We start from the raw sequence: 25214 nt of genomic DNA on the forward strand, positions 1-25214 counted from the left end.
AGACAGCGGTACAGATCGCATTGACTTCTCGGTAATGGCTTACCGCTAATGAGCTCCATAAACAAGCTGCTCTGCGTATCGCTTGGATAAATTTGCATTCGTTCTCTGGCCAAGATATCTCTGTTAACATGGTTAACAAGTTCTACTGGCCTGCGCTTTATGACAAGTCAATCTCAGACTCAATAGGCTTAAGACCAGGGCGGTGTCTTGGGGTCATCGAAGGTCGCTGTTAGGTTTTGAGTAAAACTAAAGACTTTGTCACCTTGAGAAGTCTTCTAGACTAGGTAGGTTAGCTTTACCACTTCTCTGTAGGAAATTCCCAGAAGAACTTAGTCCAATATAGTACCCAATTTACTTCTCTTGATATTAGAAACTAACTGACTTGCAACAAAGTATGTGACAGTAAGTTTCCTTGGCCAGGAATTCCTTTTAGGTATTTATTTCCCCATGATAGAAGCTTACTTACTGCAAAGGGCATTCAGCCTGATCACTGGCTAAACATAGAGAAAATAGCAATCTTGAACGTCCCCAAAGGATGGCCAATAGATGCCCCTATTTAGCAAGGCCACATCCATGGAATGCGGTGCCTTCCCCCATTTGGAGCTGCTGCTCCACTCCACCGAGGCTGTGCCAGATCGCCGCCCAAGGCAGTGGACCACATGCCGCAGCTAGATCCAATGTCAATGCTTTTGAAAGGCATCAATTAATGGTCAATGCTCTCTTTCTCTCTCTCTCTCTCTCTGTCGCTCTATCCATCTCTATCTATGCACTTCGCGTGGCAGTCAAGATTTTCCAGCGAAAATCTTCGCTTGGGGCAAAAGGATTGACGAGAAGAGCGGGGGATGGAGAACGTCCAGTTTGAGGCCATCGACTGTCATCCAGTTCGGAACCAAGATTGGCACAACGACCACCGGCGTGGCAGCTGTTTTGTGGCAACCGTAATTGGCAAGTGGAAAAACTCGCGGCGTGGCCATAAAAAGCAGGTCAGGCCACTGCTAAGACAATCAAATTATGGCCACTTCTTTAATTGATGGCCAGTCTTGGTTTTTGGTGGCATCATACAATTTCACTGCCATCCTACATGCTCGTAACTTAGTGGCCAGCCAGTCAGCAGTCTCGATTCAAGATGCAGAGATCCCGATTCCCGCCAATCCCCGATCCCGAACATATGTTAATGAACCGGAGCCAGACGACGATGGCGTGATGGAAGACAGGAAAAGGCGAGCAACAATTTAGCGCTTTAATTTGATGGCCATGAGGAGGAGCAGCAGCAGCAGCAGCAGCAGCAAGGAGCACCAGCCAAACACCCTGTCCTGGTGCAAATTCTATCAACAGCTCTGCGGCCACGTTAGATGGCCAACACTAGATGTGGCTGAGACGACCGCGCTGGGCAGGCAATTTATTTTAATTACTGCCTGGCCAGGCCAAGAGTCTACGCCAAACAAAATGGCTAAATGGTTGGATGGCTATCCGAAAAAGCGCTAAAACCCTAACAAGAGAAATCAATTTTCCACATAGCCCTGTTTTTTTTTTTTCTTTTCTTTGCCACATGTTGCAGTTGCAGATGCAGTTCGGGTTCGGGATCGGGTCTGGACGAGATCGTTGAACTCTGGGCCGCGGCCAGGCCTTCGGGGGTCTTAATTTGAATTGACTTCCGTCAACAAAGAGGCTGCCAAGGGGCAGGCCATTCGGCCCCGGCTCGAGATTCTAATTGCAACATGTTGCAAAGTAAGTGCGGACACTTGCAATTAATAAGAATTGCTGCCGCTGCACAAGGAACCCATAAAAGTGACTGCTCTTGGCCTTCGTCTTTGTCTGCTTCATTTACTGGGATATCAACTTTACACAGGGAAAACTTTTATTATTCGTTTTTATGAAACAGAAAGATACTTTTGTACTGAAATATTAGATGGAGATACTTTTCCAAACTATCTTAAATTCTGAAAATATATCTAACAGACATTATATAAAACTTAAGATTTCCTAAAAAGAAAGTTCTCTAAACCTAAAATATGCTAATTAATTTATGATAATTATCCAATGATTAGAAATCCCTTTCTGATGATAAACACGATTTCCAAAGATCAAATTTCACCCAATTAATTATCCCTAAATACGGCACCCTTTTCTCCCTGTGCACCTGGGATCTGCAGTTTGGAGCCGTGGATCTTCCTTCGTGGTCTTGGGTCCGCTTTTATAGCCAAAGGGCTCGAGTCTTCGGCTCAAGGAATGCGGCGTAACGCCAGCAACATTTCACGCTTAATTATAGACGCCAAGCGCTAGGAATTTTTCATAAGACAGAGGACCAAGAAGATGATGAGAAGGACGAGGCGGTAGGGGGCAGAGCATTTCCTATTGCCATCATCTAATGCCACGGCCAAGGGAAGAGCTTGCCACGTTTATTTATGTGTGGGCCGTTGTTTTGTAATTTAATAAGCAATGCAAAAAAGGGGCGCGACAAGAAAGTGCAACAGCAATCCCACCGATCCACTGATACTCTATGGGTTCTCGCCAGGATTGCCTGGAATTTATATGTCAGTTTGCCTGCTGGGTGAGTACAGATCATGTCTGGTCTGGGGTTTCATATCGCCTGCCAAGCTGGCTAATAGTCAACCCACCCACACACAAACATATTCTGGCCAAGAGAGACAGAGAGAGAGAGAGACGGGCACACGCCGTTGACGCCTCTGACGACGTTCGGCGCCATGGAACGCAAACTGCTGACTCAGATGACGGTCCTCCTCCACCTTCTTGCCAGCCGAAAGGAATGCTGCAATGTTGCATATGCAATTAATAATTGGTTGCACATGCGCAGCAGTGTGCAACATTCTGCCTGCCCGCAGCATGATGCGGCAACACACACGATGGCTAAAAATACATCTTGCAGACCTTTGACACTGGCCATGTCGCTGGAAATTGTGACTAATTAGTGGATCTCCAAGCGAAGTAAAACCACCTCCGCAAAAAACCAGGCCAGTCTCTCAATGGGGACTCCGAGTTGAGAGTCTGGCATTGCCACACATTCGAGGGAATTAAAACACGCAACACATTCATCAAGATCAATTGAGAAAATGGCACTGAGAAAAACAGACTAGTGAAAAGAGTTAAAAAGGTGTTTAAACTTAAAGTTAAGTAAGTTTTCTTCTACTAAATCATTATAGATGCCTCAATAAATCTTCCTATTACTTTCTAAAGTCTACTATCCACCCCAATTTCTCTCTCTGCAAAAAAGAGATCTGAATCTATCTAGAATCTTTTTCATAGCTTGGCCAGAATGCACTTCTCTAGCCTTAATTGATCTATAAAAAAACAGAGACAACTCTATTTGTTTGTGGGTCAAGTTTAGTGTCAGAGCCTTGGCTCCCCCATTTCTCTTTTTTTTTGGCATTCCCTTTCTCTTATCCAGACCCTGTCTGGGTTTCTAATTAAATGCCTGACCATAATATTAATTTATGGTAATTTAATACTTTATTGTCAGAGGAGCTGTAGAAGCAGTCGCCAATAGAAGATTTATACTGCCTTCGGAGTCCCAAAGCAGATGAAACAAATTGCTGGCTATGGCAATTTCAAAGGCTTCTCGAGGGGCCACACAATCTGGAGAAGATCTTTTCAATAATTTGCGCCAATTAGAAGCATATTCAGAGTGGCATTCAAGTGAGTTTGGAGCGAGTTTCCATTATTATTATGATGAGGTTGGCGCTGCTTGGCCCCTGTCTGTGGGCTTGTGCAATGCCACAGAGATCCCAGAATCGACTTCAGAAACATTTGGCCCAATGGATGGACTGGCGATCGACTGCAGCTATAAATAGTTCTCCCACTTTTGTATTTTGTTGTTCCCCCTGTAGTTGGGGCAACATGATGTTGAAATTTTGATTGCGACATTCCTCTGCTCATACCACGGACAAATTGTGCCCACGGCAAGGAGATGGGGCTGGTCCAGGGATCTCTAAGAACTGCATTTGATTTACGGCAAATGCCCGCGATGACATGCCGCAAAGCTTTTCGCTTAATGATGGCATTTCCTTAGCATTTTCTAGCATTTTCCTAACATTTGCTCATTCTCCGCGTGCATGTGGCGTGTGGCAAACAGATGACCTGGAAAAGGCATGGAAAACCAAACAGAACAGAACGCAGTCCCCGTCCCCTAATTAAATTCTTTTCGTGTGTCGCAGACACGCCATCTTTATCGCCGTTTCGGAGTTTTCCGACTTGGCTGTAACCCCGTTTGGGTTATGCTAATTCAATCGTGCTGGGATGTTACCTCTTTTTTTTTTTTTTTTGGCTCACTCTAATGGCAATGCCAACATGTGGCACCTGCAGCAGTCGGATCGTGATCGGAGGTGGGCGTGGCTAATGGCCGCGCAATAACAACAACTAATGACTAAATTTCACATAGCCAGCAACCTTTTAGGAAGCAAATGTTAATTAAATTTAATCACGTTTCGCGGCGACAACATGGCCAGTTCAAAGGTTAAGTGAGTGCGCCAAAAGTGGCCGCATTCGGCTGCAGGCGACACACCCCGAAACCAAAAGCTTGAAAGCCAAAAAAAAATAAAACAAAAACTGAACAAAAAGCGGCGAAAATCCAGGCGTATCAACAACGCATCAGCAACATTAGTTGCAGGTTGCATTTCGTCGCTTGTGGCATAAACGCCAATTATGTGCAACATATGCATGTCTGTGGAGAGCAAAGCGTGGCATGTTTGCCAATTTTTCATTTCCTGCAATGGCCAAAACAAAACTCGAACCTGCTGCTGCTGCTTGTCCCTGCTCCCCCAAAATCGCTGTTGTAGTTGCTGCTGCTGTTGCTGCTGCAAGTTGCAAGTTGCTAGTTGCCGGTGTATGTCTGTCTGTGTGTGTTAGCTGGCAGATGGGAGTGCGGCGATAAGGCGCCAAATGTGCAACAGCCATGAACCAGGTAGCCAGGCGGATAAAAAAATACAATTCAGCCTTGGCAACGGGCGCAGCCTTAGAATGACGGCAGCAACATTGCAGCGGCCACAGCATTAACAACAGCAACATTGCCTCACTGCAACAGCAATTGTCATTTTTCACGAACGAACGCGGCATGCAAATTGCCGTAAATTGAATTTGTCTGATTACGTTTGCGCCGCGGTCCGGTAATCGATTGTCTTGGGACTTGCAACTTGCAACTTCCAGCTAGCGACTCCTCCCAGCTTCAATATTTGCTCTTTTGCAGGATTCGATCGCCGGCGAAAATGAAAAATGAAAAATTGTGCCAGCCAGGCGGCAGATAAATGATTGCACTCGAATTGCATTTCGATGATTGCTAAATTGCCGAGTTGCAGATGCAACGCACCAGAAATTATGTGCTGCATGTGGCAAGCGAAGATGCGAGAGAGCCTAATGGTGATTATAGAGTGCGAGATGCCAAAAGGAAAAGGTAAGATACACAGAGAATATTGTTGCTATTGGAGTAGGTACAGACATAACTTCTCCTTTGATCTCACAGATACGACGCAAATAGAATTCTCTGCCCCGAAATCTCAGCAAGCCAAGTGCTTCAGGTTGCCAAAATCTAATCCGGCGGATGTTTATCGTGCCACTGTCACAACAAACAGCATATCGATTACCCCTCCGCAGACAGTCTGGCTTTCGTTCACACGCTGCCCGAGAAGTCTGCATGAGAATGATGCATGTTTACCAGGGTGAGTGTGAGTCATCCCCATATAGGCCGTAAATTCCTTCAGTTACGATGCGAAAGAGCGGGGCAGAGGGGGCTATGTAGGAAGCTGTCAAAATGCGACTGGAGCCCAGTTCAGCGATCGGCGATCGGCGATGCAAACAAAGAGCAGCTGCGACTGCTGTTCGTTCTGATTCTCAAAGGCAAAGTCAGCGATCAGCAATGCGCCGAAACAGGAAACATGTGCCTGCCACGCCCTCAGCGCCCCATGAAAACCTTTATTTCTTTTTGTTTTTTGTTTTTTTTTAGGCTGGGGCTCCCCATCGATCGAGCTTTTCCTTTCACGAAATGCGTTCGCCGAGCCAAAGCCATTAACATAAAAATAAATTTCGCTTTTGCCGGCCATATCGCAGCTACCAAATCGCCCTGGCGAAATGAAGTTGTAAGTTGCAAGTTGGATCCGCAACTTTTTCGCTTTTTGGCGTTACGTGAATGCAGAAGAAAAACGATCGAAACGCAATAAATTTCACAAACGCGCGCAACAATTAGAAACCAAGCAGCAATAGCAACAGCGACAACGGCAACTGCAACAAACATTGCAACTGCAACAGCAACATGGACGCAGACTGCGCATGCGCGTCGATAATTTCTTGCTATCGACGCGCCATGATCACGTAAATTATGTCCAAAACTGAAAATAAAATCAGGCAACAGCCAAAAACTGAAAAAAAAGAGTGCCATGCGACGGTAAATTTCGTATTGGAATCCAAGCGATATGCATTTTGGGCATTCAAGCGCTGCCTATAAAATTGTTTTTTTTTCGGTTTTTAGGGGGAACTCTGTAGAGTTTGTTGCTGCCTTTACCGCTTGATTAATTTTGGTGCGTTTGGCAACAGCGAAAAACTTTTAAAGCGTCATTTTCAGCTTGAGAGTGTGTCTGTGTTGCTTGATTAAGTAAAATCAATTTTCGTCGCTCGGCGATTTCTAATTAATTGCCATTGGCCTATGGGGAATTGGTGTCTCTAGCTTAAGGAGATGTATAAAAATAGATTTTTCAATTTTAACTTTTGATAAGAAACAGTTACTGCTAACCAAGTTGAGTTAGCCAAAAGGCAGAAACTAATAGCAAACATTATACGTTTCTGTTTTGCTTAACAAGAGTAGTTTGTCCTATTTGATGAATGAATATTATTGTCTTGAGATTAAGTCTCCTTGTGTTTGTCTACCTCTTGAAATTCCTCAGCTAAAATCCAGTTAAATAAATTCATATTCTCATTATTTATGCAGGTTTTCTTTAGCAGTTTACCCACGATTGCAACTGCTATTTTTAGGCTTCCTCAACGGCTTGAGACTCTTTCGAGCCTTGTCACTCCGTTCGCCAGTGATTCATGCATTTTAACTTGGCCAACGCCCGCCTAATTAAGATAAATACACAGATGCGATCTGGAGGCCCATAGAGATGCTGCTGGTGTTGCTGGCAATGTTGCTGCTGTCATGTCATTGTCGCTGCTGCTGGGGAACGTGTGGAAATGCAGTCGCCGCTTTTCAGTTAACACGGTTCTTTGGCTGGCCCAAACCGTAGCAACGGTTGTTAACATCGCAGCAGCTCCTTTCTAGCCGCAGGTTGCAGGTACTCATTCGTACAACAGCAACAGCAAACAGCAACAAATTGCAACAGACGACACGAGGTAAGAAGGCAGAAGGCAGCAGCAGGAGAATGGAGCCAACGCCTCCTCCTCTACATAAACAACACTAGCGCCACCTACGTGCTATGTTCCCCACAAGTCCCCACAAAGGAGCATGGGTGTCCAACAGATGCTATCGCCCTTGCCCCTGGCTGATTCCTTCCTCCGCTTCTTGGTTAACTCCTGCCTACGGTGTTTAAGGCACAAGTTGCTTTTGCTAGTATAGCAGTTGCTGGTGTTGCTGCTGCTGCTGCTGCTGTCGCTGCAACGGAAGTCAGTAAACTTTCAGGGTTATTATTATGCCAGACTTGTGGGCCTGAAAACCTGCGGCCCCACTTCAACTGTCACTGCCGATCGTTCCAGGTAGGGAATTTCAATTGCCAAAATAAAGCTGTTCTACTGGATCCACAGCTGTTTACAGCTAATTCTACACAAGCAAACAGAGAAACCCACTCCCAATTTCTCAACTGGTATTCACAAGCATTTCATACACTGTTGATATCAAAAAAGGAAAGGTATTAAGCTGATAAATCAATTTTAATAATATTATATTTAAGGGTATTGTTTCTCTAAACTTTAACAGAGATAAGAAAGATCTGATTTCTTTGTTAAATAATCGAATGTACATTATTAATGATTTTCTCTCCGTGCATGCCAGGCCTGCCCTCTTTTCCGGTATTTCCCCCTCCGAAAAACAAAACACAACTCCATTTGCCTGGGCTTTTCCAGCGGAAAAAGGGCCGGACGGTTAAATTGGTCACGCTGTGGCCCAGATTGCAGGTACTACTATGTACTAATGCGAGAAACTCTTATCAGACCAAACGAGGCTTCACTGTAACCTAACTGCTTAACTGTTCTCGTGCGAGAGCGTTGAACTTCTTTTGTTTCGCCATTCCAAAACCCACTGACCAGCACTTATCTTACGACGCTTTTGCGTCTCTTGATCCGCTATACTTTGGGGCTTCTTAGCGATAAGCAAATTGTGCATAGTTCACACCCCGCACGACTTGCACGATAATACCCGATGGATGACCCCAAATCGCTGGTTTGATTAATTAACTGCCATGGGATATGGCAAATCAATGGCTATAACGGTATCTCCGGGCATATGGCTCAATCTGCGACGACGATCTAGTTAGGAAATCGTACACCCATTGTGTGGTCTCTCCGCAACTCATCATTATCATCGTCTCTGTCCCGTACTTGGTCTCAATATCACATTTCCACAGAGTTTCCCTCCCGCAAACTAACAGTCATTGACTTTTGTTTATTAATTTTAAGTGCTTTTTGTCGCTTTGTGCCATGTTAATCCGTTTTATCCGCCGCCTTCGCTTGTTCGCTGGCTATTTGATTTTCGATTTCAATAGAATAGATTTATATCTTTATCTTTGTTTGCGGGGGGGCCAAAGGGTTTGGGTTGGGATTTATAATGCACTGGGAAAGATTTTGAATGAGTTTGAAGTTCAGGAAACTAAAGTTTGGAAGTCTTATTGATCTTGGATTACCCAAAACCCTATCCAAGATTGATCTAAAAACATATCTATTTCTTAGTAAGCACACACCCTCTACTATCCAAACTACCAAATTATCCCATTTTCCTTTCAGTGCACTTTGTTCCATCTTCCCAATGCGGGTGTAAGCCAATTTTTTGGGGGTGGACACTGACATAGTTCTCTGCACAGAGAGCATTGCACTCGCTGGAATCCCCAGGCCAACATATCGATGCGGCAACAATGTTGCTGCTGTCCACTACTCACCTGGCCTTTGTTTGTTCACCGTATCCGCGTCGTACTGTACCCTCTTAACCCGCTTCCAGTCACTGGTAATCCAATAAAGACCAATAAAGACGGGATATATAGTTCAAGTGGAAGTCCGATTACAAGGCACAGCAGCCGCTCTGATAACAAGTTGCTGCCTCTGCTGCTGCTGGGTTTTTATTACATGCAATTATTGCCCGAGACACAGATACACAACACACACTTAAACACACACACAGAAATACTTTTAAGTTTGTTCACTCGAGTGGAAAATTCTTCATTTATTTATGATTTAAAGTAAATGCACTTTGGGGGCCTCTGCACTGCACTTAACTTTGAACTTAACATTACGTTTTCCGAGCGCTGGCTATACATTTTTTTGTTATCGGCAATTGGAAATGCATTGACCTCGTTTCGGGGCAACAAAGTTGCCAAACACTGTAAACATTTTCTGTTGTTTTTTCTTGTTTGCCGTGTCAGCGGGGGTTTGTGGGCGTGTCGCTGGCAAGGGGGAACGGGGTGCAGTAACAATTGGTGCGCAACGGAAGCAAAATATATAGTATATAGTATGCATATATTTTCCAGGGGGCTGCTCAAAAACACTTTAAATGCATCGCTGCACACACGCACACTTTGCTCTTTTTATGTTTTCAAACACGAAAATCGGTCAGCTGCATGAATTTCGACAGGGGATTTCCCTACTAACTATATACTAAATTTTCCTGGACGATGTTCACCGGTCAACGTGAGTCTGAAAACTAAAAACTGAAAACTCAACGACAAAACAAAAACCCAACCGAAACCCAAATCAAAATGTAACAGTCGCCCCGAACACAGGCAGAGAGAGTGAGAGAGAGGGAGAGGAAGAGAGTAAGAGAGTGAGAGAAAGAGGCGCCTGGGTGTGAGTGCTCATGCGCGTGGGCGATGGTTCCTCTTAGGGGGTGACTACTGTCCACTGTCGCTGCACTTGTGCGTATACTCGTATTTACATGTACGCTTGAGTATATCTCGCAGATGCGCGCATCTCGTATCTGCCGGATGCATTGTGTGGGCCCCTTATGCAGCCGCCATATCTCAAGGGTTGGACCTCAAACTGGGGTAATAGTCGCATTCACAGAGAGCTAAATCTCCAGTAGATGGAGTCAAGTCTTTTGATTTACGAGTATTGACTGCAGTGGAAGCCCTGCTCTTCGGTAAGCGGTGAAAGTGTCTGCCCCATCCCCTCTACACAGCTTCCACTCCCCCACATGTGAACAATACGGAATACGGAATACGGAATACCGAGAAACAGATTTCGTCACACAGCGGGAAAACAACAAAAGCAAATCAGCTGCACATTGTCATCTCGAGATTGTTTTATAACACTCGAAGCTATCACAATAATCTCTTCGCTTATTAGTTGGCTACCAAGTTGAATCTTTTGAGGGAAAGTACTTAACATCTTTCTGAATTGTTTAAATCTTTAAACTTACTTGCTTATTATTTCTTACCAAAACTAATAACCCATATTGATTCTCACAAAAATATCAATATAAGATACTATTTTTACTTTCCTCTCTCTCTGTGAAAGTTCCAATGTGAGTTTATTCAACTCTTGAGGGAGAAGAGAAAATCCAAGGGATGGGCTTTTCCATTTCCCTTTTTCCTGCGGGCGGATGCTGTCGATGCCGGCTAAAACTGTTGCGTGCTTTCGGGATTTCCCGGGAAAATTGGCGCACTCGTGCACTGGGCCAACAACAAATATTCGAGGGCTGTTGGAGGTGGTTATCCCAGACCCAAGGGGTGGCTTGGGCCCTCTTTAAGGGCACTCCTTAAAACGCATTTACAGTGCAACACACATATAGCCATAAAAACAGGGTGACTTCCTTCCACATAGGCCACATAGGCCATTGTAATGGAAATCCAACTTTGACACGCGATTTGCCGAGGGGTGAACGCTGACATTGCAATCTGTTTAATTGAGGTGTTTAGCACGGTGAATAATTAAAACAACAGAAGAGAAGGAACCCTTATCCAGCGACCAGACAAAGGTCAAAATAATAAATTAGACACGCGTCTGAGTGGAGTTGAAATGGAGAGTGCTTAGGGATGGGATGTGTTCCTATATGGACTAACAACAGGATACAACTCCTTGGGAGATTGCCTTTACGTTTCTTTATAACTTTTTCCTTCAAAATTCTCTTCCCCTTCGCAATATCTTCTCCAATTTCTTCTTTTCCCTTCTCAAATTTCACGTTGTCATCGCTAGTTGCGTGGAGTTCTATTACCATTTGGGCGCAACAAATGTGTCTGGAGCTCATTTCGTGACCAGGCACATGTCATTAGCCAAACCAGCCCAAACAAATGATGACTGCACCACGCACTGTGTAGTCCACGAGAAGGAACCGCCTGGCTTGGAAACTGTGCCACCGTGGAAAACAAAGTACTAAAGCCGCGGTAATAAACTGTTATTGTGCCGGCCAAGCATGCTCGTGTGCTAGTAAACGGCAAAGCCAAAGTGTCACATGCACAGGGAGAAAATGAGGTAGTAAATATTAGATTTCAATATAGAAAATATTAAGAAAGTTAACCCATAAGAGCTCTAGAAAACATTCATAATTTGTCTTTCCTATATACCATCCACTCTCATTCTTATCAAACACACCTTGCTAATACTTTATCTTGATATTTATCTCACACTACAGACTGACTACTGTATGTGGAACCCGCAGATTGCGCCTGGCAGCCGCTTGCATAAGAGCCAACAGTGGGCTCGCAAAGTAATGTGACAGGCGTTAAATGCGCCGGCAATCGATTTGATTTGCAGTCGCGATGCGAATTTAATTGAAATGAAAAATAGTCGCCCATTCGCACAGTGGGCAGTAGGCAGTTGGCGGTGGACAGTGGACAGTGGGCGTGGCGGCTGCGGAGGCTGAGGACTAAACTTAAAGACAGGCCAAGAAAGCCAGCAGCTGTAAGGAAGTCAGTCGGTCGACTGGCCAAATCAAAAAGAAAAACAAATGCAAATGTAAAAATGAAAATGCAAATGCAAATGCCTGGCTGCCCACTCGAAATTATGAAAAATTATGAACACTATAGCCAAGCTGGGCAAGTTGGCTGGGAAAGCCATATAGTGGTTGTGGCCAAAAAGGAGCTCTGGTCAAAAGTGCATTTCACGCTGGCTAATGAAACAAATTATAAGTGGCCACTGTCGTCGGACAGTTTTGCGGAAACCCATGTGAGTTTCGTCTGCTTATTGTGAGGTTGTATAATAATATGTAACTCAAGACCAGGGGCAATGTTTTCTTTTTTGTTTTTCTCTCATCTGGAAATGCGATACTTTCTTCTGGCGCGGCTGTTTTGAATTTCTGCGTATTACCGAATATTTCAGTCGTAAAACAAAAGTTCGTTCGCAGGTTGGTAATTTAACTCTCACTTGGATGATTATGAAGACGATCGTCATGAATGCTGATGATGATAATGATGATGATGATGATGATGATGTTGATGATGAATGCCTGGCGAGTGACGCATGCGCAGGAAACAAAGAACCTGGGAAATCAGGAGAAGAATTATAGTCTCAAAACCTCAACTTGGATTGAAAACATCCGAACTGAGTCAACTTGCTTAAGAATTTCCCATTTGCTGATGATCAATTTATGACATATATGAAATTATAGTACTGATAAAGAAGATGAGTCTTGTGTTTCGGTAACTTAATGCCCTTAATTTTGGTTGAGGATTACCAAACACCAAGACGGAAGCTTTCCTCACCATATATCTTCAGTTTCGTATCTCCTAAGTGGATTATCTCCAACACTGTCACTGTCTCACGGCTTTTACTTTTGACTCACTTTAATGGGTCTCAAGCTTACCTCCTCAGCTTCTTCTTTGTCTTGTGGTGGTAACCCTTTTAACATTCCATTTCGTTTTACTGTCTTTGTGGACCTAAGCTACTTTCGTTCAGTGCCGTTCTCGTAGCGTGTTATGAGGGACTTATTTTCGCTTTTAATAAGCCACCCAAGTGACTGGAGAGCACCACTTGACCGTGATTTGTTCTTTGGCTCTTAATGTGTCATTAAGTGAGTGTTGTTGGGGAATGCAGAAGGGACAAATCTGGGTTCGAAGTGTGGCAGTTATCTGAAGGGGGTTTCTTTGGTGTTTTAGTATCTCCATTTGTGTTTCGAGGCGTATAAAAATGATCTTATTTGATCTTTAGTATCTCTTACTATAAATGGTTTATGAAATTTATAGGTTCTTCATATTATTTGAGCTATCATATCCCATTTTGGGTAAGGTTTTAGGTAATAGAAGTCTGATTTAGGCTCAACAAGATCATAAAACGGTTTCAGATATTTTTCAAACTTTAAATAAACTTCCAACCTAAACCTTAAAACTTAATAAAATATTTCTAAAACTCAACTTTCTTAGGCAAATCACCTAAGTTTTAACCTCAAGAACACCTTATATTTCCTATCATTTACTGACCAAGCTCAATTTAACTCCTCCTCTGTGCGGGTAGTTTCTGTTGTTTCTGCTTTTAACATTAATCACTGTCAGCGCTGGCGCTGTGGCCACCTCATCGTCGTACGCCCCGGGTTCCTGGTATCCATGAATCCTCTACCCAGCTCGTCTGCATGTGATTTCATTAATTTCGCATTCCAATGCACAACGGCGAAGAGCAGAATTCCGTGCCCACTCCATGAGGAAGTGCAAAGTGTTGAACATGTGCGGCGCATAGCCTGGCACTTGCATTTATTCATTTTATTCACATTTTATTTATTGCTCTCTGCGCTTTTGATCAATCAATTCAGCTCCCAGCTACTCGACTCTGCGCCATGAAATATTTTAATTGAATGATCAGAATCGGTGGAGGGGCTCCTTGGGGCTCTCTCGTTGAGATCGAATTAGCCCCGGTTGGACAATGCAGCAGATATATCTTTAGCTATATATCTTTATATATACCGTCAAGCTAGTTTAATTGCATGGAACACATACAGACGTATGAAAATCAATCGATGCCAGCCAGGCGCCAGTCTCAATTTCGATTCCCTCAATCGACCGACCGCCTGACCCACTAAAGCCGCCAGTCTCGTCGCCAAACGAAAACCCAAAACCCAAATTGGGCTTCAAGAGCGACACAAAGACGAGAGATTCGACTTCAAAAGGCAAATATAAAATATTTGCTTATTATTTATATTTGAGATTTATTCGCCGAGAGGCAAACACACGCATCTGCCAGCCGATCCAGCGACTTCTCGATTCCGATCCGACTCCAAAAAGCACAGCTGCGTCTTTGGATGCTGCTAGAGATGGTCATATTTGGGGGATCAAGTTGGCGATATTTGGCAATATACTAGATTTTCTTTAAAGTTAGTTAAGTAAGTGATTTTAGGAAGATTTATAACATTTTCTTGGGCTAAGTAACCCCAAAATCCTTTAACAGATAGTTCTTGTAAAAGATATTAGTAGTGTCAAAGCAGTCTGAAAGTTTTTGTCTTTACTAACTAAAACTTTATATATTTGGAAAATTGGTATCATAATTGTTATTGACATTAAGACTTTCAATTATAAAAACGCAGATTTCTCTATCATACTTAATGATTACCTAGGCCAATTATAGCTTTCTTGACTTTCTTTGAAAATATGCAAATTATATGACATCGATTGTTATTTGCTGCTTTTGGTTGAAGGTAAAAGTATTTTTAGAGAACCAATGTAAGGAATTTATATTAATAATTAATTCTATAAACTCTTGCTTAAGGAAAGTTATCTTAGAATAAGGCTTTTAAAGGCACAAAGACCAAATTTTCTTAAAAATCATTACTATAAAGTTTCTAACGAAGTTTGGTAAGACAGGCCTGCATTTTCCTGCTAAACCTAATAACTCTTTAATTTTCCTATATTTTTTTGTAACTATTAATCTCACATCCCAATCCCATTCCAATCACGCTGCCATCCTCAGCCCGGCGAGCATGTCACCATCACCTTGTCGCCTCTGCCCAGGCTAAGTCGGTCGCACATGTCGCTGTTGCCATTTTAGGATTTGTGGCCAAAAAGCGCAGGAAAAAAGCGAAAAAAAAGAGATATAATAAAAAAATAAAAGTGGAAACAAAAATAATACAAATGTGTATGGAGACTATATGCAACATGGCTGCTTATTTTTGGACAGTCGGTAGAAAGTGCCGCCGGCGGCACCGTTAAAATAATGAGCTGCAACAGCGGCACAGTGATTTGTTGTTGTTGCTGGTGTTGCTGCTGTTGTGTACCGCTTTCAGTTTTCAGTTGTAAGTTTTAAGTTTTTCCTTTTGCATATCACCATTAGCGCTGACAAGGCAGAACCACAAAAGAAGTCGCCCAAAACAGTTGAAAGTGAGCGCCAGCTGTCGCCAATTTCCGCATTCAAAGAGGCGGCATTTCCCCCGTGCCACAGCATTTCCTCATCCCTTTCTTTTTTCTGTTTTCAATTTTTTTTTGTTTTTGTTTTGGTGAGTGACCCTTCTCTGTAGAGAATTCTGTGACCCCGCTTTCATCCGACAACTGGCAACTGGCAACGTGCAACATGTTGCGAAAGTGAGTCGGACAAAAGGCATTTTGCATGTTGCCAGCGCTTTTAATTGACAAACAAATTACAGGCTGCCTGCTCGCTGTTTTTATTTTGTCGTTGGGTTGTTTGTCTCTGGACCTGGCCATAGCTCTTTGGCTCTTTGGCCAAACCCCAACGACGGATGACATGTAAGACCAGTGCCGAATGACTAATTGGTCGCCGTAATGGTCAAGCCGGGGCAGGCCAGGTTGCGGGCCATTAAAGCAAAGCTCTGAACGATGGAAAGATACTACATTGAAGCCAGCTGTTGGGTAAACTGAGGCATATATCCTATAATTAAGATTTCTAATGAAAATATAGTATTCAGTTTCTACTACTTGGCTTGTCATTTCATATTTAATACCAAGATTTTATTACAAGTTTAACCAATTTAACCCAGTGTGCCCGCTGCAGTCCGTCAAGCCATTCACACACGATTTAGCGTAGTCGCCCCGGGGCTTAAAGCGACCGTTGACGAGGGAGGGACATGTTTCAGGGGGAGGCGGTACACTTGGAAGCGGGGGACACTCATGTGATGAATTTGCCGCCAAGGCGCCGCCGCCGCCGCCGCCGCCGCTGCCGCTGCCATTGACGCTTGGGTGGTCAAATGGGGCTGGGCGCAACTCCTGCGGCTTAAATGTTTCGTTTCCATTCGATTCCATGGCCGCGACTGGCGGACGACTAAATTATTCATTGCAGGATTTATGCAGCCGGCGGCCGAAATCACTTTCGCTCATGCTTAAGCTCAAGACTCAAGACTCAGGCAGCTCCGAACTCAGCTGAGACCGCCCCTAACAATCATGAGCCAGGCTAGCCAACTGCCCTGCCCTCCAGTTGTTTGTTTTGAGTTCAGAGCTGAGGCAAACATTTGCCACAATTAATGCACATGACGCCGCTTAAACTTTGACTTGACAAATGGAGTCGGTGTCCCACCCTCTAGGAATTTTGGGTCCACTTTAAAAGTCGGGCTACTCAGACAGGCACTTGGAGAAAGATTTATGTTTTGATTCCTGGGAAATGCCTTGATAAAAGATGATAGGACAGCGAAAGTTTTCCATTTTTTCTATATTCCCCTTATTTTCCAGAAATTTCTCCAAGTGTAGTCAACTCATTACGCGGATTCTGGGACCTGCCATCATCAACCAGCCCGGACGCATTTGTTAGCCGGCGTAGTCTGGTAGATGACGCCTCTGTTGCCATTGTTGTCTGACGATGATGATGAGAAGGAGCAGAGGGAGTGAGACCAAGAGAGAAGCTAGGAGCAGGCCAGGATGAGGGGCAACGCCCACCTGGGCTGCCGTTTAATGGCCCAGCCAAATGGGGGCTAGGCTTGGCTCGTAGCTGTCATCGTCTGGCATCTGCATCTGCATCTCAACCGTGGAACCTCTTTTTTACTGAGTTTTTCTTATTTTTTATATCTGGGCCTGGCCAGAAGCACGCGCCAGGCTGCATTGTCTGACTGACAAGGTGATTTAGAGAGTGGGGAGCGGGGATCTCGCCTTTATTGTTATTGAAAAGCTGGCAGCAACCACTTCAGCCACTTGGCCGATCGCGAAAAGGTCGAGGACGTGCAGCTGCCAAGTCCAAGTCTTGGTTTCTTAAACCAGATATGCCTTACCCCTAACTCTGGATTACTTTCGCCAGCAATCTTGTAAATTCTTGTCTTGTAAAAAAATGTGTTTAAGAAATACTTTTAGTAAGAGGAACTAGGAAATAACTTTAAGATGTCTGAGTGAACAGATTTCCCTAAGGACCACCTTTATTACAAATTTTAATAAATTCTTTAAAACAAGTCTAAAAATCTCAAAAATCTAAACTTTAATTCAAATTTATGGCCATTGCTGAATCAAAATATAACACCTAGGCATGAAAACCTTTATTTTTAATTTGAATGCCAAGCTATTTCGATCTCTCTCAGAAAGATAGCCCAACTTTATAGCCCAAAAATGTTTAAAATTGTTACTTCAGCCCGATTTTTTTGGCATGCCTCACATTTTGGCTATCACAGCGGGGCAATCGCCTTGCAGCTTCAAACAAAAAGTGGCAGAAAAACCGCAGCGAATCGGGACGAAACTTAACCCCGCCATAATCATAATCAGACGCTGGCCATTTGCCACAGTCACCCACAAAAGACAACTTCCTCATTGCCGCCAAACGCAGCAGCAGCAGATGTAAAAATCAAAGGATCGGTTGTTGCATAAGAGGGCTTGGGGGATGGTGGTGCAACTTAAACAGAGTTTAGCATTAATTTGCAGGCACCCAATCGCAAAGCATTTCCCGATCCAAATTCAGCCCAACGCCAAGTTATGAATGAAAACGAAGCGAAACAGAAATAGAAATTGCATTGCCAGAGCGGCCTCTTTGAGGGCAGGCTAAAGGCAGAGCAGGGAAAGGGGGGTACATCTGCGGATCGGGATCGGGATTGTATACATATATATATTTGTGGGTGATTACTGGCCGGGGAGGCATGGCAATTGTCTGCGGCTAAAATGAAAGGCATGAGTGCCTGGAAAATGATAGACAGACGGCTGACTAACTGACTGCCTGACTGACTCCAACTCCATCTGCAATATGCAACTGCAATAAATGCAATATGCAACCAGCAACAAGCAACTAGCAACTAGCAACATGCAACGGAAGCGCAAAAATAGCAACAAATGCCGGCGTTTACTGAAAACCTTTAGCTCGCCACAATTTGTTGAACTTTCGGCGGCGGCGTTTGACTTATTGCCTACTGATTCGCAGGCAAATCGCCAATGTGTGGGTGCTGGGCACATAAACAAATTGCAATTTAGTGCGGCACAGGATGCAGCTCACCTCTAGCCGCCAACCCCTCCCCATTCATCACCCAATTGCCAGGCGCCAGCTGCGCTGAAGAGAAAGTGAATGTTTGCCGACGTTTGACAGGTTCATTTGACACAGCCAGCCGTTGTGAAGGTTCCCAGATGGCCTTACCAAATGTATTTCTAAATTAAGATAGAATTTAAGATCACTCTAAAGTTTCTCTAGGAACTATCTTTATCTCAAAGTTGAATATTTAAGTCCAAGCTAAGTAAAAGATATCTTAGTGCAGCTTAAAATCAGGTCAGTCGGTGGCAGGCTTGGACATAAATCATGCCCCACTCGCACATTTGCAACATCAATTGCTAAATGGCCAACGCCCGTTGTAGCGGCCGATTTCCGCCTTGGGCCAGGCCAACAACATTTTAACCCAATTAGAGAACAGGTTGGCACCTCCGCGAAATGCCCGAAATATGGAGCAGTCAATTGGCTTGGCCATCTCAAGATCTTATCACTGCCGATAGCCAGCATCATCTTGTCAACTAAGCGAGGGCGAATCGGGAAAGTTGGCCTGTCAGCAGATAGGGAAATTCACATTTAATTACTACCGATCTCTCTCTCTCTCTCTGGGGATCGTTGGACCATAAACTTCAAGATATAGCTATTATAGGGGGGAAAGCATAATGGTGACACATGGCAATAAAGATATCCCACATGCAGATCGAATCCGATCAGATTGGATTAGGTTATGATACGGCCCTGCGGGATAGGAAATCTCTAGCTCGATCCCCTCGGTGGCGCCACTTGTCGCCGGGCAAGTGGGTCAGTGGTGGTCTCTAGTGATTTGTGGGCTGCTTACCTGCAAAGAAAAGGAAAATGGTGAAAAGAGTGAGAAAAGCAATTAAGCAGCAGCGGCCATAAAAGAAGTTTACAGATACTTGGTTTGGCTCAAGTGGAGATGAATTGGCCAAAAGCGTACATGACACGAACGTGAAAGAGAGAATGCACATAGGAAAATAATTTTAAGATAAATCTTAAAAGAAAGATCGAGATTTTTTAAAGTCTTTTCAGAACTAAGAAATATTCTACAATCAAACTTAGGCTAAGATTATTTAAAAGATATTCATTTCCTTATGTAAGAGAAGTCTTCTTGCAAGAAAAATACTAAAATAAAATAAAATATATAAAAAACATAAATCTTTACAAGAAACTACAACAAACAACCATTGTTCTTTGTGGATAAAAATCATATAAATTAATATTAATTTAATCCAAAAGCTGGGGCCAAAATAATGAAAGAAAGTCCCGCATTAGACACAGCTAATGCCTGGCTTAGCCGGCATAAATCGTCCAGAACTGCAGCAGAGTTTTTGGTGAAAGCCAATTCATTGGGCCATACAATCGACAGCTACAGAACCAGCATGATATATCTCCTGCTTATATCACCGAGCCAAGCCAAGTAATTAAAATACAAAATTTTAAACGTTTTACGGCCTATTAAAGTTACACAAAATTAAAATTTTATGCTTCGTGAACAGAAAGATTAACATAATATCCCAAAAAGGCTAAATTCCTCCGAGAGGGAGACATGACAAAACTGAACAAAAAATATCATATTTATAATTTTACGAGTCTGCATCTGTTGAATTTAATTGCTTCATTTGCGCCTTGGGTATCGTGTGAGTGGCAAAGCTTTTCTTTATGTCTTTTGCCTCACTGTTTGGGATTTGTCTGGATAATATTAACAATAATAACTGCCCGTCTTCTGCACTCATAAATTATGCATTTCAATGCAAATGCCAAGGCGGCGACTAATTGGCTTATATAACGCCGAAATGGCCAAAAAGATCCACAGAGGAGTGTAAGGAAAAAATCGAAACAATAACAATAATGTCGTAATGGCAACTGCACGACATTGACAAACAAAAGGAAAGCATGCACTTGGCATTAACAAAATATAACCGAAAAAAAAAGGTAAATAAAGAAGCACATTACGCATACGCCACCATACCCGAAAGCAGCGCTTACGCAAGCGAGAAAAGGTTAAATAAAGATTTTTACTCGACTTTACTTCGACTGTTTGCTTAAGCCAAAATTAGAGCTGCACCTCGGACAGCAATTAGAGGTGCTAATTAGGAGGAGATGGAGTAGGAGGAGGTGTCTCCGGGTCACTCACCCACTCGAAACACGTCTGATAAGCTTCCCCCCTTTCGGCGATTTATGTTTTTTATGCTCGCCGTGTGCTCCGCCTGCTAATGCCAATCGATTTGACTTAATTTGATTTGTTTCGTGTTGCTTTTGGCTCGTTTCGATTTGATTTGTGTCAAACATGATCGTTTTCAAAAAGAAGGTGCCGACAGATATGTATCTCAACTCTGCAGCTCTCCAACTTAATTTGTGCCAGTTTTCAAGTTGGCAGTTTCTTTTCCCAAGCTCTCGTAAACATGCAAATGCAAATGAATTTATGAGCATTACGTGCGCATTTCGGTGAGCATTTTACGATCGCTCATTATGGCGCTTGAGCTGATTTCTGCAATTGCCAGCACTTTTCCTCACTTAATTGCAACTCAGGAATTTCAAAAATGTTAACATTTCCATGGAAACTTCAGTTTCAGTTTGGTATTTCAAGTTCCTTTGTCACTTCGTGGGGTGTCCAGAGTTTATCAATTTAATGGGGCAACATAAATAAGAGCTTCTTTCGATAATGAATTCAAATTCGTGTTTGGTAAATCAAAAATTTCTATCGCTTCGAAAGTGTGATTCTGTAGATAAGCCCTTTACACCCAAACCCACTTCTGATGGGGGTCAGATTTATATGCTGGCCATAAAAATCACACAACAGTAGAGTAGAAAAATGTGTACAAGTTGGCTTTTGGTCTGAGCTGAGGCCATTAAGTCCAAATCCCAAGTTTGAAATTCGAAATCCGAGCTTTTGTTGCGGCACCTGACTTCAGAGGCGTAACCGTAGTCTTTTTTGTTAGTTATTTTTTTTATTTTTTGGTTTTCTTGCTTTCTGGGGGAGGTCATAAAACCTGGCAGTGCCACCAAATAAGACTGTGCAGCCAGCCGCGAAGAGATAAACCTCCGTCGGCCATATCGAGTGGGTGTTGCTTGGCGGCTTCAAGCTCCACTCCAGCGACGTGCCAAAGATGAGGAAAATCTCTACAGAAAACTACAACTAAAAACTACTACAAACTAAAGCTGAACTTGCATTCCACAAAAAAAAGGGGGCGTGGCACTCGCATGCGCGCCTTGTTTGTAGCCTACGTGTTATCACGACCAGGCTCTTTCAGGCTCTTTCACTTTTTTTACTCTTCGTTTTTCTTCTCTGTTTTCCACATCTTGCTCGCATGTCCGCACAATTTGTAGCCCATGGATATATAGATTGGCCCCGGCGTAATCGTTCAATAATCGCTGCAAAATAAATGCTAGGAAATCCATCCGCCAGCGAACTTGAGCCGCAGTTCGGATTACAAACAATAAGCGGTGTAACCTTAGACTTGACTTGCCGATCATTAAAATCATACGCCACGTTGCCCATTGCCATGCGAGGGAAAAGCGGCCGAAATAATGTTGTTAAAAACAAATTCATTTAAATTACAAAGCCTCAGCGACATACAAATGAGTCTGAAGCCCCAGTTCGAAGGTGAAGGTGAAGGCTGAGCACAGTAAAATAAAGCTAAAAACGACATAAAAAGCAGAAAATAATAGAAACAAACATAAATTGGCATTAGGAAAATCATGAAAAATAAGCAAAGGTCTTTGAGTTCAAAAACCAATTTATGGTTTATAAAGATTGCATTTCGAGATTCGTTATTACTTATGGAAAATATCTTAAATTAATTTTCAGTTAAATAGAACTATAAATTCCGTGCTTTTTCCTTAAAATCCCTTTTAATTTGTTAAGCCATTTTAATGACTTACAAAGTACATATCAATTTCTTTCAGTGCCCCTTTGTTAGCTGCTGATATTGGCCAAATAAAAAACCGATAGGCTTTGCTTCGGTCACGCTGATTGCCATTTTTTAATGAGCCCACAAGGCGCAGCGTTAATTTCCCAAGCAAATAAACAGCTTATTGGGAAACTGGTGCACAGGTCATGGATCCCAAAGTCGAACCGATGATGTTCATTCGAATTAATTAGAGCGGCGGTACCCAAAGTAAACTCATAAATCCCCAATCGAGTGAGTATGTGTGTGTGTGTGAGTGTGCTTTTGACCCAGCCCACTTTGAACAAGCGATTCTTTGTAATTTTTGACATGATATGCCGCACAGATTGTGTTGGAAATTAATAAGAGGAGAGAACGAGCCGAGATCATCGTGATGATGCCGATGATCATTGTTGTTGAACCGCTGGAGAACAAGTTGCTGGACTGAGCAGGCTGAGAAGACTGCAGCCAGCAGACTGCAGACTGCAGACTGGATAGTGGATAGTGGATAGTGGATAGTATAGACTACACAGATTCCAGACGACACAACAAGTTTTTCCGATTTTCATGCAGCAGGGGCAATCAGTGCTCATGATCTGTACATTAGCGTCGTGTGTTGATCACGCAGATTGCTCAAACACCAAATACACACACATACTGAAACGGTTGAGTGATATGCTTATGGTTAGCAAGTTATAGCCAGTTTCCACTGACCATATCGGTTTTCTTTTATATATATATATTATATATATGTAGTATAAACCCAAGAGACGCCCCTATGCAAATTTGGCAGTTTTTCTGCAGGGTTTGGTTATAAAGTCATCGCCGTTTGGAAATGCCATTATGCAAACACACAATTTTCTGTTATTTTTAATTTGGAAATTATGCAAATGCATTCATATATTGGCATTTTAGCAGGTGGGCGTTAGTGAGAGGGGCATGGCTGGAGTGAAGAAATGGCCAAGAAACTGGAAATGCGATGGCCATAAAATACCTGCAGTCTTCTGCAGGTGATCATTAATCAATGATCGATAAGTGATCACACATTAAAATATGATTGGCTAAATTAATGGGTATGGAGGAATGCAGTTTTGAGATATAGTCTTCAGTAATGTTAGAAAATGAAAAATATAACATTGGAAATCATCACTGAAAGGTTCCTCAATCAAATCATAGGGGTTATAATTCATAATTTCATTAGCCATAATTTTCCTGATTAAGATTTTATAGGTCATTATGGCCCACAGGCTATTAATCACACATTGCTCTGAAACCTAAAAGATTAATTTAGATTTTCGATAGGAAAACCTTCTCCATGTCATAATGACCTATCATATTTTATCGTATCATAATACTGCCTTACTAACCCCCTACTAATAACCATAATATTATGTCATAATTGCCGTCATTAAGAAGGAATTTTCCAGTGCCTCAAGATCGATTACCAAACCAACATTGTTCTTTATTTTTCGTGGCTATTAAACCCCGTTTAAAGTTCTTATGTAAGCAGCTTTTTGTATTTGGCTTGAGCAAAGTTCAGATTCTCGCTTCTCATTGTTTGCTTTTCACGGCTGCTAACGTTTTCCTCTCCTTCTCGTTCTCGTTCTCTCTTTCAATTTTGTTGAACTTTTTAACAACTAAACAGAAAGAAAAAGAAAAAAAACAAAACAAAAATAATAATAAAAAACCTGTTGGGCAACATATTTTCATAGCTTTTTCGGTTCAGAAAATTTTGCATTCGTTCGGCTTTGAGAGCAAAATAAACAATAAATTCTAACGCAATTTGTTTTGGTTTTTTTGTTATAACTTTTTTTTTGTTGCTAAACAGCTGTGTTTGCCCATGTTTGGCCAAAGGTAAACAGTATATTTGTGGGCACAAGAATGTTTAAACAATGTCCAGACATCGTCGTTGTTTGACTAAGCAAACGAGAAACGAGAAATCTGAGACAAAGTGACTAACATTTGCCAAGAAATACTGCATTTTTCGAGTGGAATCCACCGACACTCCACTTTGGATGTGTGAATTTTTTATTATTGTTTTATCTTTATATTTTTGTATTTTTTTTTTTTTTTTTACATATGCATTTTACAACTTAAACTCTCGGGCAGAGTCTCAATGTAAAACAGTCGCTGACATTTGAAGGTTGGCCGCTCAAAAAAAAAACTTCGTTACACCCATTTAGTTGGAATTTCAATATATGTGTGAATACAGTGCGTTTCAGAACTGTAAGACAGTTGGAAGTTTCAATGCCATAGATCAATGTCGTCTTCGGAGTCGACTTAAAGTGGTTACAGCAAATATTTCAATTATTATAATGGCTGCGAATGTAGTTTAACCGCGATTTACCTTTAAAATTGTTAGATGGAAAGTCAACCATTAAGGAAAATTTCCAGCGCTGCTTGCTATTGTATGGAAATTATATAAACTTTTATTGTATTTTCCAAACAAAAGCAACTCAGGGGTAAAAGCAATGCGGAAATTTAGTAAAAAAAAATCAATAAGCTCCAGAACGAATTGCTTTTTCTTTTTAATTCCCCGCTCAACCCAAAAGGTATTTATTTATTTTGCTATTTTTGGTTTTTCATTCCATTAGAAACATGAGCCAATCGAACTTTTTCAAGTGCCTGAAACGAGCAATTATGGGAAGAACAAAAATATACTTTATTATTCTGTTGCGCAGTTAATGACTAGAGCCATAAAAGCATTTGAATGAATCACTCAGTGGGTTAAAGTATAAGTAAAAGTTAGAGAGAGAGACGTTAGGGGCTTCCATGCCGAAAGTCTTCTCTAATGATAGTTATGACCTTGACTTAATAGGCCACCGCCCGCTGTTCACCCGAAATCCGGCCAAG

The 25214-nt window shown here is 42.5% G+C and overlaps 1 protein-coding gene across 4 annotated transcripts in view; it reads right to left on the bottom strand.

The window, feature by feature from the left end:
• LOC108112707 (pleckstrin homology domain-containing family G member 3) overlaps positions 1-25214 on the bottom strand; it is a 45361-nt gene that overhangs the window by 14065 nt on the left and 6082 nt on the right. Inside the window, exon 1 of one of the 4 annotated variants that reach the window (XM_017222929.1) lies at positions 9087-9187. The exons of the other annotated variants lie outside the window; for them this stretch is intronic. The gene's annotated coding sequence lies outside the window, so the exon portion shown is untranslated. Of the gene's footprint in view, positions 1-9086; positions 9188-25214 lie in introns of those variants that run through there. 4 annotated transcript variants of the gene reach the window in all.

This window comes from Drosophila eugracilis, unplaced genomic scaffold, assembly GCF_018153835.1.
Source record: "Drosophila eugracilis isolate 14026-0451.02 unplaced genomic scaffold, ASM1815383v1 contig_90, whole genome shotgun sequence".
NCBI lineage: Eukaryota > Metazoa > Arthropoda > Insecta > Diptera > Drosophilidae > Drosophila > Drosophila eugracilis.